This window comes from Psittacula echo (genome assembly GCF_963264785.1).
Source record: "Psittacula echo genome assembly, chromosome: 5".
Classification (NCBI taxonomy): Eukaryota; Metazoa; Chordata; class Aves; order Psittaciformes; family Psittacidae; genus Psittacula; species Psittacula echo.
Genome location: NC_137739.1, coordinates 29,818,681 through 29,833,469, shown reverse-complemented (window position 1 = coordinate 29,833,469; position 14,789 = coordinate 29,818,681). Strand labels below are relative to the sequence as shown.

The 14,789-nt window shown below is 39.2% G+C and overlaps 1 protein-coding gene across 1 annotated transcript in view; it reads left to right on the top strand.

Moving 5' to 3' along the window:
• Window positions 1-14,789, top strand: part of PARVA (parvin alpha) — a gene marked incomplete at both ends in the record, with an annotated part of 60,379 nt that overhangs the window by 25,575 nt on the left and 20,015 nt on the right. The gene's annotated exons all lie outside the window — the stretch shown is intronic.

Below are 14,789 nucleotides of genomic sequence, written 5' to 3'. Positions count from 1 at the left end.
TTATTTTTGCCAACAGCCTAATTTTTTGCATTTGCCAGAGGTCTAGCTGGAATTGCCCATTTTGAATGACATTTGTCAACATTCACCTGTGTTATTTGGGAAGGCCATGGTTTGATAATTTGCACATCTGAAAATATAACCGGTATTTACCTCCTCCCTTTGCATTACAGGCTGTTTGGAATTCTTTATTTCTGAATGGAAAGGGAAGGTTAAGTGTCACTCATACCTCCAAAGCCACTGAAATCCCAGATGCCAGCCTCATCTCATCCTTTTGAGAACTGGGGAAGGCATGAAGGCAGTTTGGAGACACCCATTTTCTGCAGTGTTGATATACACCTACTATTTCTTAGAAACTGAGCATTTTATGTGGCTTCCACTTTGTATTACTCTTGTTTCTGCTTATGTATAACATACAAGCTCTATCTTCTCATCTTTCATTTATGTGATTCCTGGCATTTTAAATTCAGGTAGATTAGATTTAGACTTTTTGTGATGAATCTGCATCATTTTGTGTTCTTCATACTCCTGAAATAGCCTGGGGGAACCTGATAGACACAATTTGTATGTATCATTTAGAGACATAAGAAAGCAGATGATTGGTTTCGTCTTTCTGTTGTTAGTTCTTTCCTATAATTCTAATCACCATTTTATTGTAGCATTACACTACTGAGGAAAGCATGATTTCTCAAAGCAGGACGCTTGCCATTTTTAGAAATGGTGGTACTTAAAGGAAAACAGCTTGGAGGTCTGTTTTTACAGCAGGTCTTCTGCTGATTCTAGTGGTGGCTCAAATCACAGTTTGCAAGGTAGAAACATGTCTGATGTATTTCACCGACAGTAAGTTTAATCCATTTCTGGTGTTATTTCCTGACTTCAGCAGAACATGATATAGGTAGGGTGCTTCTGTGCAGCACTGAGCTGCTGAAGAGCAGTTTGTGCAAAAGCAGAAATAGATGCTGATACTGCAGTGCATTGCATATGGCAAAGAATAAGGGCTGACGAGATTTGGCAATGTTTCTTACTGTGGTGGTGAGATGCTTGGGGTCTTTTACATGGCTCCCATGTCTCTGTCACTTTTGCACAGAGCAGAGTTAAGGGGACAGAAGCATTAAGGACCTGGCCCTGTAATTTTCCAATTGAAATCAATCAGTGTAAACACTAAGGCAAATTCTCTTCTGATATTAGTCACTGTGCTTCTGTCAGCTGTCATAAGGCTGTGCCCATTTGCAGTAGCTGAGAATTAGGCTATTACTCCCCTCTCAACCTTTCCGCTGACTTAACACAGTTTTTTAAACATAAAAGTCTTGTTCCAGGTCTGGGTTGTTGGCTTATATGTTTGAATTGGAGGCATGTCAGTCTTCATGTAATCAACACTTTGAAGAAGATCCATGAATGAAGTTAGGTAAAAATGCATTTTTTTTCCTGCTACTCTCTGGGTTTTCTCAGAACCTAGATAATTTTATCCCATTTTCATCAAACATGCAGGTAACTTTAGAATCCTGCATCTGTATTTTTTCTAGGGAAGCAAAATAAAATTATAAATGACAGTAATTGGCATTACATGCTTTAATTAAATTTCCTCCTCTGTGAACCAAAACCTTTTAACCAAGTATTGCAGTGCTATTTCTGTATTTATTTGTTACATGGGTTAATGTGCTATGTGGCAGATATGGTATTTATCCATTTTCACAAATTAAGCTATCAGTGTCATGTTGCCTTTGAATTGTTCCCCGTATTGATGGCCAGAATGGCTTGAAAAAGTCTTTAGTCCTCCCTGGCTATACTTCTGTTTTCATAAAGCTGAAAATTGTGGTGAAAGTGAGCCTTTAGGAACAGTTGGGAAAATCTGGATCCAAAGCATCTTACCAATGTGCTGGTTTTTTCCTGCAGTGATCTCTGATAAGGGAAGGGGGAAGTGTACAGGCTTTTTGAATGATGGTTTTGTTGTTGCTGTTAGATTACATAAATTAGAAATTAAGTCCCGCTTGAATTTGTGTTTGTGGCAAGTGGAAATGGATTACAGAGAATACGAATAGAAATTCCTCTACTTGGTCCCCAAGCTATACCCTTCACACCTGCTGTTGTCAACTTCTTGCCATGTTACGCCCTCTGAGAAAGCAGTTCTGCTTTAGCTAATTTGTAGCTTTCTTACTCTACTGTAACTACACCTATTAGAAATGTACCTGGACATGATCTTTTGGCTGTAGGTACAAAAACTTACCATAAAAACCCCACCAACTTTCTTTTCTTTCACTACTTTTTTATAAAACAGCTATTTTCTGTGTGCAGAAAAGTGCTACTTTATAAATAGTCACTTATAAAATAGGTTGATTTGAAGATGTAGGTTTCTCTGGCTTCAGACTCTGAATTTTCTTAACTATCTTGAAACATCAAGGAGGATGCACTTAGGTGGAGCATGGTTTTCCTTTAGCTGTACTTACCTCCCAAACAAGATTGCCATAATAACTATCTGGGACGTTTATGGTTCTATTCAGAAATTAAGAAAAGGAAAGCTTGGTACAGAATGGCCAGCTTAGTATTGTCCTGTAGTTGAATGCTGTTATTCAGCAGTTTGGCGATCCAGTTTCTCAGTTCCAAAAAGCAGTGGGACTCCAGGAGTCAGAATGGGGAGCCCCATTAGTACTTGTGACAACAAGCATGAAATAGGACTGTTGACAGGGGAACACTGCTCTTAGGAGTAACCAAGTAGCTGCAGACCAATGTGTATCCGAGATCTCTTAGAACTGGTGAAGAATGTAGTTTCAGGACAGTTATGAGAACTGTCTGTTTTTCTGCAGAGAATCACATGTGATATGAAACCTGGGGAAGGAATGTTGTGTAGCACAGCTGAATAACCCTAAACAATAAATACCCCTCAGTTCTCCATACTTGCCTTTTGGCACTGGTATTTTAAATGAAGTTCAATTGGAAACTAGAAAGGTAACCACTTTCCACGACTTAGAAATGAGCCAGGGATGTGTCACTTCCCTCATCCTGCTCCAAGTTGAAATAGACAAACATTTTATAGCTTCTGAAAAGTTGTAGTCTGTAGAAAACTTCATAGCTATTTGATTTTTAGCAGAGTAAGTGATTGCTTTAGATTATCTTTTCATTACTGTCCCTCTTCGACAGAACCTAGAGCACATAAAAGTAGCTCATTTCTTACCAGTAGTTTACTATTCTTTTGATGGCTCATACCTCTGCTTTCCTCTGCTTTTTAGCTTTTTACATGCTTTTGCCTGTTTAGGCTTAATCCTCATTCCATGTGAGTTTTGCTGATTATTGCAGTAGGGTAGTATTTCTAGAGAAAGGAGTACTGCTGTCAAGAGCTGAATTTGGTAATATCACATGTGCATCTCAATTCTGGCAACAGGATTCAAGGATTCTGTCGCTCTTGTTGACGAGCCTTTTGTTTTACACCAAAAAACAAAACAAAACAAAACAAAAAACGGTAAATTTCACATCCAATATTGCCATGTCTGTGCCTTACACCTTTCCTATGCTATGAGGGGAATTGTGACTTCATTAACTTGTATGGGGAAAAGGTACGAGTTACCTACACAGAAACAGACTGATACTGGTAAAAACGTATGCTTTACACTTGCTGTTTGTGTGTTTTATATGACTGATAACAAAAGCACAGTCAAAATTACCTTCCAGCATTCAGAATGCAACTTACCAAGCTGAAAAAAGCAGATTTAGTTCCTTTTGCAGATGGTCTATGAGTCTCATGTGGCATCATATTAAATTATATAGGCAGTCAGTCACTTGTTCTGAAGCGATGCTCTGAGCCGAGAGTTGTGATGTGCTTGGACCATTCTGTTGGAAAACAGACTCTAAAGCTAATACAGCTTCTCTGCAGAGCAGCAACAAAGTGGCCTGCAGAGCAACAAGGGGCTTCAGACACTTTATAGACTGCAGTTCTTCCTGAGATGCACCATGAGGGTGGCCCGGCGACCCTACGATGGGCTGTACGAATGGAGCATTTTGCCCTAAAGGTAGGAGACTAGACTGACTCAGTTATTTTTCATCATCGTTTCTATGATACTTGAGGAGTATTGTTTTCTGACCTTGTATTTTTGGAATAGTAAATATTTTTGTTCTGTGATAATTTGAAGATAAGAATGGGAGGTTGTTTTCTTCTTCCCTTTGTCAGACTTGTTTTTCTTGGGTAAAAGAGGAAGAATATACAATAGTTTGTTAATTTTGAAAACTATTCCATGAAAATATTTCTGCAATATGAGATAGAATTAGATGTTTCATCCTAATGGTATTTCATAGGAGTATGTGTTTTATACTAACTTCAGTTTGAGACAAATTCAGTCCTTTAGTAGTACTGGATCTAGTGTGAAAATAGTGATTTTTATGATTTGAATTTCCACTCAGAGAAAATTGTCATTCGTAGTCAAAAGCATGCTTGAAATAGCAAATTTCTAATGGTCTATGTGTGATGCAGTAGGTAAGTTTTAATATTCATATGTATTAAAATGAAAATTTTTTAGTACTAAGCACTTCCTAATAGGAATATTAACATAAACTCATTTATGACATCAACAGCTGAAGGCTGCAGATTATTTCTGGGAAACTTTGAATGTGTTAGTACTATGGATTAAAACCCATTTAAGGTTATTTACTTGAATGATTCAGTTGCAATTTTTGGTGTGTTCACCTGCAAAGCAGCAAATACAGCCACAGCTACTATTGGTATGAATGTTTTGCATGCTGGAATTGATATATTGGTAATTACAGCAACCTGTGAAATGGATTTAACAGATAGGAGTTTACACAGCGGTGTTTCCCATGTCTGACAGCATTCAACAGGTGGTAGCAACTGCTGCTCTGAGCTTACAGCTTGTTTGAAATCTCTTGGAAAAGAGTTGCGATGCATGTGCAGTTCAGAGCTGTGGATTTACCCTCACATTGATGGTGCTTACATTGCTTGCAACTTGTTTCCTGATAAGAAATACATGAACACCATAACCAGATGAACAGTTCAGTAAGCTAATTTTTTTGAGGTAGGGCATTTGTAAGTTGGAGCAGCTGTCTGAGTTTTTTAAGGAAATGAGCAAAGTCAGGAATGCGCAGGAGGGTACCAGGCAGTGCCTGTGAAGAGCAAGGCACAGGGCTGGGTGAAAAATCATTACTACTAGTTATATCAAAACAAGGGTGTTCTCTTAGCTGTGATAATGGGTTTGGAAACAAAAGGTACAAGAATTCCTGTCCATTCTATGTCAGACTAAGTGTAACATTATAGTTTGTATTTTTAAGTGCCTACCTTCTATTTTGCAAAAGCAATTTGTGTCTTCAGAAAGGGAACATGTAAAATGTATCATTTAATCTTGAAGTGCGCCACCTTCTATGCTGCAGAATGGGGATAATGCTATTTTCTTCTGTTGGTGGGAAGTTAAATGAATTAATTCTGATTACGGGATTTGAGAACATAGACTGGAAAGTGGTGATTTATTTCCTGTGTAAAATGAGAACTAACTCTGCTTTCCTAAGCCGAGCATAGCTTCCAGTTTGTGCTACCCAAGTCCTGTCTTGCATTGTCTTATGCTTTTGTGCAAATGTGTTTTAGGAGAACACCACAGCCATACTTTTGTGCAAATGTGTTTTAGGAGAACACCACAGCCATACTATTGATCACAGCACACTGTGATTTATGCCACCTGACCAAAGTCCTCCCTCTACTTAGGGATTGCCACAGCCCTAATATATTCCTCTCAGTCCTTGAGATGACCCTACATGCTGTATGGCTGGTAAGAACAGGAGGGCTTCCACTCGTCACATGTGTGTCTTGGTAAGTGATGCACACTCATATGAAACAAGGATGGTGAAACAAGTTTACCTTTTCTGTAGTCATTTCTGTAACAGCCCAAGCCTGAAGTTTTTCTGCTGTCAAATGCACATTAACCTCTACATTGGTCAAGAGAACCCCTCAAAGGGTAGTGTACTCGTCAGTATGATTAATGATGTATTTCTTTCATTTTAATGTTTCATTTTGCTGCCCTCACCAAATCCAGCCCGTTTGCTTTAAGAATGTAGGTGGGTTTCTGTTGATCCAGCCAAAGCTGTAGCCTCATTTTACCATGTTGAAGGTCTGTCTAGATCCCAATTCCTGAATTAGATCCTGGTTCTGTCGTTGACAAGAAACTTAAATTCCCTAGGACACACTGCAGAGACTTTTAGAAACCATCTGTTACACACAAACACTAAAGTAGCAAGAAGTCGGGAATCTTTAAATGGAAGGGCAAAAAGAATTAGATACAGCAAGTCCATTCTCATTTGTTGTACTGAATCTGAAAACCATGGTTAGATGCTCAACATTGATGCAGAAGGTAGCAAAGCATGGACTTCCAACTACTAGTTGTGCAAGTAGATAATACATTTGCATATTTGTATTCATTATTATTTTAATTTCTGAGGGTCACTCTTTTCTTTGTTTGCTACTTGTCCAGCACCCTGGTGTCACCCTCAAACTTTATCTTGATTGACTTTAATAACAAAGAAAGATCTTCAAGCATGAGCAGCTCTCAGAAGATATTGAAGTGGTTTTTGTTTCTGTTTTTTGCCTTCTGGGATGTAGAAATACTTGGCCATTTACTACAAATATTTTGACCCTTTGTTACAGAGTCATTCCCCGAAGATGACCAGATGCTTACGTTAAAACACAAGTAGCTCCAAGAAGTACAGTTTGAAAATAGTGGCCATGTGTGATACATAAACCAATTTGCAGTCCCTGAAAAAGAACTGTAACTTTCCAGTAAATGTAGTAATTTTTCTAATTCTTCCAAGAAGTCGTAGTCATCTAGATTATTGAGATGCAGTAGATCTGACACTTATTTTTTTTCTCCTGCAAAACCAGGGTTTATGTACACAAGATGAAAAGAGCAAGAAATTCAGGAAATCCTCAGCTTGCTACTAGTATGCCCTCACATTCCTAAGAACTATTTTTGGATTTTCTCTTAGGAATAGCTAGAACTTGTTGAGCTGGGAAAGACTTCTTGGAACAGATCTTTGGTTTTGTCTTTTCTGCATGAGCGCCCCTTGTTGATGTTGGAATAGCTACTATTAGCTGGCTGGTGGTGATTCAGAGAGTCAGTGATTCAGAGGCAAGTCAGTCATAAAGTACAATCAGCTTCTCCACTCCCCAGTATTTGGAAAAAACTATTGCAGCAAGCTGCTGAGCGTATAGAATGAACTTCCCTCTACTTGCTTCGGGTTAGGACTGCACTAGGCAGTCTGTCTGACTCTCTTCTGGATTTTGCTACCTCTGGGTTTATTACAATTTGTGAAGTATCGGTGAGGAGGATACAAACATTCTCTCTTCTGTCTCCATATATCCCCAGAGCAATCCGTGTAGTTCTGAGATATCTCAATAAATCTCTCCAAGTACCTCAGTAAACTGGAAATCTTAGCTGTCAAAGGATTTGTTTCAGTAAGATACTTTGCATTTAGAGATACCATGTGCAGACCATTTAATAATCTCTGGGTGTCTGTTGCACAGAGACCCTACCAACATACCTGAGGCTGTTTGAGGAGTTTTTAGGCTGGAACCAGATTCAATGCAACACATTTTGATAAGGACTTGGGATGGTCACAGTGTTTGTTATATGCATAGTTTGTTCTTCAGCGGGGGGAAAAAAGTCAGTTTCATTTGAATGCTTGTCTGTATTTGTTCCCAATGCTGGTTTTGTGTTCTGGGGGGTTTTAGTGGCATTTGAAACACTCCTGTAGGGTGACAGGCTTTTCAAAACATCTGCAGATACTGCTTATGTATTTTGAAAGATGTGTTGAGAGAATGTGTTGAAGGAATGACTGGAATGACTGGCATCTGTGTTAGCTTGACACTGCAACACTTGCTACCTCTCAGAAACTACAGGAAAATTCTGAGAAAGAACCTTCATCCGAAATGAAATGTGAAAGCATGTATGGCTTAATGAAGCTACTTGTGACATGGCAAAGAAAATCACATGCACTCTCTAAAAGGATTGAGTTTGCTCCATGTTTTGTTGTTGTTTTTTACCTACTCAGACCAGACATCTGTCAGTCTATGGAGGGTTTTTTTTCCCTGCTAATTGTAAAAAAAAAAGGAACAGCAAGCTAGTCACTGAAGTACTTTGGAGTAGTTTTGGACTTTAAAGAAAGTTCAAGGCAATAAGCATTTAATTTGTATTGCATACATGAAAATTAAATTATGGCATTTCTGCCATTCTTTTTTGTGAGCAGCATTTCACCCGTTCTTTTTATGTGTATGCCATGTTTGGTTTAACGGAGAAATGAGAAAAGAAAATAGATTCTTTTTTGGAGAATGGGTACTAATGCAGTAACATTAAAGGCGGGCACATTGTTGTCAGCCAGTTTGCATATTTATTTACTTTTACAAATGGTTGGCTTGGAGTCAGCAGTTAATGGAATGAGAATGATGTTCCTGTACAGATCATTTCCTGAGAAACATTTTCAATTGCAAACATATCTCTGCCTTTCTTTCCTCATTTGTTATGTTTTGGAGAATAAATGGGGAGTAGCATTTACAACTTCAGGTTTATGTTCTGAAGACAATTTTAACAGTCATCCCCACATAAAAAGGCCCCTTTGTAGTTGTAGACATATGTTTATGATGTTTTGTGCTGTGAATATCAAATTTCTGGTGGACACTGTGTCACACTCTGCAAACTTGTAAACATCTATAAATCCATTGGATCATTTTAGTACCATGTGTAATGCAGACTTATTGTCTTTTGTGTGGATTTCTTTTGTTTTGGAGTTAAAGCTGAGCTGCCAGAATCCATATTGGATGAATTATGTATTCAAGAAAATTAGACCATTTTAAATTAATATTTTCTTTTCCCTTTGTGGACTTATAAGATGCACACACACAAGCATTAGAAAATAACAATTGGATGGATGGCCCAGAAAGCAATTGCATAACTTTTGAATGGTATTATTCTGTAAAAACTTAAACTGGGACTTTTTGAAAATGTTTTTGCTGATTGTATTTTTTCCTCTCATTCTCTGGCCATCTCAGGTGATTTCAATCTTTTCACATTTGGCAGTACAAATTCAGAATTACTCCACTGGAATTATGTTGGGGTGTCAAACTGGAGTATGTGAGGGGGAATAGAATTGAAAGTGAGTTGATATAAACTGGCATAAATCCACTGAAATCTGTGTGGATACAGGCATTGATGCTCAAGTCTGCATCACAGACTATCAAGTCAGTGGGAGTAGTAAAGCTGCTCTGGTGCACAAGTGGTTATAGAGGCAAGCCAGCAAGGTCATAAGCATTTATGGGAAATTTGCACTCAGTGAAGAGAGTATGAAACCAAAACCAATTCATCTGCATTTGGCTAACCTTTGATTGAGCGAACATCTCTGTCTGCTACAAGAGCAGTAAAGACATTTCTTATTGAAAATCAGCATTTTTCTAAACTGGCTGTTTAGAAAATTCCTGACTACAAACATCAATGTATGTAGCATAAGCACGCATGTTTGAATGTGGGTGTATATACAAATATCCAGTGTTACTCTGGCAATATAACATCTGCAGCTAGCCTCCCAAGCTGTGCTTGTTCCAGGGAAGAGTAGCTTAAAGTATGGCACATAAAGCTACTGTCTACCATAGCAGTTTACAGTATCAGGTAGTTTGTCGTTAGACTTTTTATAGGAAGCTAAAACTCTTGGAGTCCTGTGAATGGCAACAAATCTCAGCTTCCACCAAAAAAACCCCAAATCAAACCAAACCACCATGAAAACACACCCTTTCCCCTCTCCCTCAACCCCTCTGATGCCAAAACAAAGTATACCTTAAAAGTAGCAGAGATGACCTTGAATGGAAAGCCCTTATGTTAAGAATAAAAGACAGTAAGAGAACTGCAGAAGTGTGTATGTATGTATTTATGTAGGTGTACATGCTTAAATTTAAATCTTCTGGGTTTGAAAGATTGGGGTTAGAAGCACTGTGTCATTGTGGTCCTCCAGCATTAGGGTTTGGTTCTAGTTAATCTCAGACTTTCAGAATCGATCTGTTAGTGTTGTAGCGCTTGAGAAATTTTAGTTTTATAAGTAAGGAATCAATTATATGGAAAGACATGGCTGCAGCACTCAAAAGAGACCATTTAACACTACATCTTGCTGTATTTATTTTATGATTCTTTGGATAGACATGCCAAAATACGTCTAAACCACAGAGAATGTGTTGGGTGATATGGCATTTCTGAACTCAGTTAAATAATTAGATGTGTTTTATTCAAATCAGAATAACATTAAGCCCTGAATACTAAGCAGGGCAGCAAAAAGCCTTCAGCACAGAAAATAAACAAGTAAAAAACCCGAATGAAGCTGTCTGCTAAATACAATGTGGAGCAACAGGCTGCATGTTCTAGAGGAATTAAGCCAATTTAAACCGTATGGGCAGTACTCCACTTTCAGATGTGCTTGGCGTCCAGTGGTTTCAATGGCAGTTGGATACACGCATCAAAGTCTGGCTCAGAGCACCCGTGTGGATTTGATAGCATAGGTTTATGACCTTGTAATGCTATAGCATCTAAAGTAGTAAGAACTCTATCCAGCTTAAAATAGCTGCTGTAGTTGCTGTTGATACAAGCTTGTGGGCTCCCCAGCTCTGGGGCCAAATTTGGTGCTGGCAGGATAGAAGGAAGTCTGTTGACAGCTGATAGCAGTGGAGTTGTACTTGATTACATCGTAACAAGTTTGGCATGTGGACCTGAATCAGAAGTCTAAGCAGAAGTGACCATTCCTTATCCAGAGTTAAAATTGGGACTTTCACATTGCAAATCCATGAAGATTTGTCTGGTCCATGTGTAGCTCTGTTGCTTTTAAGGGTCTTGCTTCAAACATATGTGCAACCGCCACTTCCACTCAGCATGCTGACTGTAGAAAACCCACAAAGGACTGGGTTTTCCTCTTGCATCCAGAGGATGAAGTCCCTAATCTTGCCAATATAAGCACAACGAGAACGAGCCCCTTGGTAGCTGACTCACAGGGTTGTATCTGGGCTGCTGCAGGGGGTGGGAACAGAAAGGTGCTCTTAACTCTTAATTGCTGGGGTCGTCCAGTAGCCAAGTGTGCTCGATATCAAGCAGACAGCTCTGTGGATACTGTCCTTCAGAGGAGCCGCTGCAGGCCCCTGTGCACTGGTCTGTCTCCTGGCAACTGCTGTATAAATGAGCTGCAGCTTTGTCCCCTTCTCCCTTCCTGGACCTTTATACTTTAAGACTCAGGGTGGAGGTCTTAATGATACTCCAAGTCCTCCCTCAAAGTATTTCAAGAAATTGTGTGATTGTATTTTAATTTCAGCTGCTGCAAAAACTGTCACAAACATGTGCTTTGTTTTTATTAAAATGCTAAATTGCTGAAGTGATTTTTATGAAAATTAATTAAAATAAATTAATGAAAAGCAGCTGAAAAATTGATTCCTCTGCTGAAACTGTGGTATGGAAACTCTTAACCTCAATCACATTTTTGTGGTTCCTCTATAAACACCTAAGTGTATAATAGTGGTTTGTCATGGAACGTTTTTGATGGAAATTCTTAGAAAGTGAGGCTATACTACATAATACGTTTTCTCTCCGTTTACATACAACTTGTTATAATGCATATGTTCTTACCTGCTCCTTTTAGGAGTATTACTAATCTGTAGCTAAATGTTTTCTCTTCATTATCAGGAAAGAAAGGAAAAGATGCTATCAGGCTCAGGGTTTCTCCGTCATGTTTTCTGCTTGTGGGGGACGGGAGAGCAGGAGTCTTTATTACAGAACTAATACCAACCTTGGGCATGGTTGTACACTGCAGAGTGCAGTGGCTGTAGAGGAGCTGTCCTCTCTGGCAAACTGGATCCATCTGGGATCTTTGGATCATCTGGAGATGTGTTGGGTAGGTTCTGCATATGGCTCAGGCTGGTGTGGTAGATGTATGTGAGTTGGGTGACCTGCTTGGGGGGGAATAAGACCACACTTGTGCACACACTAACTGCAGCAAAGCAGCAGTTAGTCCCTGCTGTACAATAAACATAACACTTGCAATGCATTCTAGAAGAGATCGATGTATCAGTTTATTGTGCGTATTTATTATTATTTTATTTGTATTTTATGTACCCTTTCCTTGCAAGATACAGCAGGTTTTAGTTTGTTTTATTATCAGGAACTCTGATAGTATGTTGAAGGTCATGTTATTAAAAGTAATAGTTGTACAGACTGGAGGACAAATCTGGAGAGGTTTAGTGGGCCTAGTAGAGAATGCCTTACGGAACATTCAGCCTTGAAAGGTCCACTCAGTCTCCCTGGAGAAGTGTCAGTGAGTTGTGCCAGTGGGTCACACCTTGGGGAGGGAAGCCAAAAGCTTTCCCCACTGTCCTTTACTAGGAAAATGAGCTGACTGCTTCCCCTACTGTGACTTGCCCAAGCAAAGCGTCCAGCCCTTTGGGATAGGATTGCTCAGTGAAGCCAGTTGGCTTGAACAGATTTCTTATTATGCTCCCTCTTGGGGTTGATGTGGAAAAAGAACTCAACATTTGCTGCCCAGGAATCTTTGTGCGGAAGTCCTCCATGAACTAAACATTTCAGAACAGAAAGACCTGCACATGAAAGTTTCCTATCCACTGATGTTTTTATGCTCATAACCATGGTTAATAAAACCAACAGTGATTTTCTCTAAGGAGTGCTATCAGTTCAAAAAAATGCCATTAAATGTAAACAGTTCCTGAGATTGTAAACATTAGACCAAATTCATCCTTGCTATAACTCCTCAGAACTCAATGGATTTACATAAGGGATTAATTTGGTCCATTGCTCTTAGCCATCAGTTTTAGAGGATATACAACAATCGAGGGGACTGTTATTGTCAGCGTTATTTTATGACTCTTTAGAGCTGCTCAATATTTGTATTTTACAGATACAAAAGCAGGGTGAGTGTGTGAAGTGAAGTTAGTGTTTCCGTACTGAAGGTAGCAGATTTCTCAAAGTTACTTTTGTACAATTAAATATAAGCATTCTAACAGCCATTGTTGCTATGAATCGTACATAGAGCCCTTTCATAGAGGCTGCTCTTGAAACGTGCACAGGCATTTCATCTGGCAGAGCACAAAATATTTCACAAAGCATAGAAAATATTTGGAAAGTTTTAAGTACTGCTATCACACCAACTGACTAATTATTGCAGTGTTTATGTGAAACTTAGCTGTACTTACTGCACACAGGGAGTTAAGGCAGAGAGGTAAAACTGTTTTCCAAAAGCTAACTTACGAGGCAGTCAAGGGGCCAGGAACAAAACACAAGATCTCTACTGTCACTTTCTACTTGCTGTTTTCTCCAAACCTAAATTGCTTCTGTAATTTTCAGACTAAACTGAGCAAAGCTTCAGCTAGTAAATCTGAAATGTTAGATGTTGAGTCTGCATCTGCACATAAATTGTATATTTCAGTTTATATCAGAAGGTGCATACAGCTACCTGAATCTTTAGGACACATGTAGAATAGTTGAATTAAGTTATTGTAAGTTTGAACTGAAACAGTTGTGTTAATAGCCAGTTCTACTAAAGGTCTGTACACTGGAAAATGAGTGGTCAGAACAACATTACTTACTTGTCACACATAGAATCATAGAATCAGCAAAGTTGGAAAAGACCTTCAAGATCATCAGGCCCAACCATTCCCAAGCATTGCCAAGTCCACCACTAAATCATGTCACTAAGGGCCTCGTGTACATGGTTTGTGAATGCTTCAGGGATGGGGATTCCACCACTGCCCTGGGCAACCTGTTCCAAAGCCTAAGAAAATTGCTAAAGAAAAAAGTAAAACCATGTCTTGAGTTTTCTTCTAAAAGGCTTTCCACGTAAGGCGGCAAGACTCTTCCCTGGTTTGATAAGTCAGGTTTGTACTGATTTCTTGGTGACAAAACAAGGTACCAGCTTGTCTGATCACCAAACTGGCAACCCTCCCTGCGCAGTACTCTGTGTTCTTCTATAGTGGTAGGATTAGTGTATTGGCTTGTTTGTATTTATTCTCTTCTCTTATACAGAGACATGTTTGGCCAATGAAGCAAGGAGTTTGTCTTTGCAACCTATGAGGTGAGCAGAGGGATGAACTGTAAAAGTGTAGAACCTGTATAGTACAGAACTAGTGGCAGGACTGTTTCAACACTTCTCTGGATCTCTCTGTTCCTCTGTTCTCAGAGCATGTATTGAAAGAATATTGTTTTTTGCAGCATTAGGGGACTTTGGCTGAGTAGGAAATACGAGTCCGTATTTCCTGACAACTGTGGGCATTTCCAGACTGTGGGATCTTGGATTACTTTGCCATTCCCATATCCAAGTTCTATCTCAACCTATGTCTGGACTCCACACTAAGGCAGTACTTTTGAGGGTTCATCATTTTACACCTGTGTCTTGCTACTGTGGTATCTGCTAAAGAAAGGCCAAGAACATGGGCCAGAAGCATCCTGCAGTCTGCTTCAGCTGGTCTCTGACCTGAACAACGGAGATAGCCATGTGCTGCAAATAATTCTATCAGTCTGGCAGCTCCTGTGTGGATATATAACCAGACCCAGCTCCTCTCAAGCAGCTAAACTTGAAACATCTCCAAAGCAAGGGTGACATAGCTGAAAGCAATAATCATTTCCCTCAGCTAAGATGATTCATTAGTGTTAAAATATCAAGACTATTAAAATGCAAGTGAGCCTTTCAAAATTTGAGGACAATGGGCCTTATCCTGGGAAAGACTTGAGGAAATTGTGTTGATTCGAGTACCATTATCCATGAAAAATATACTCATA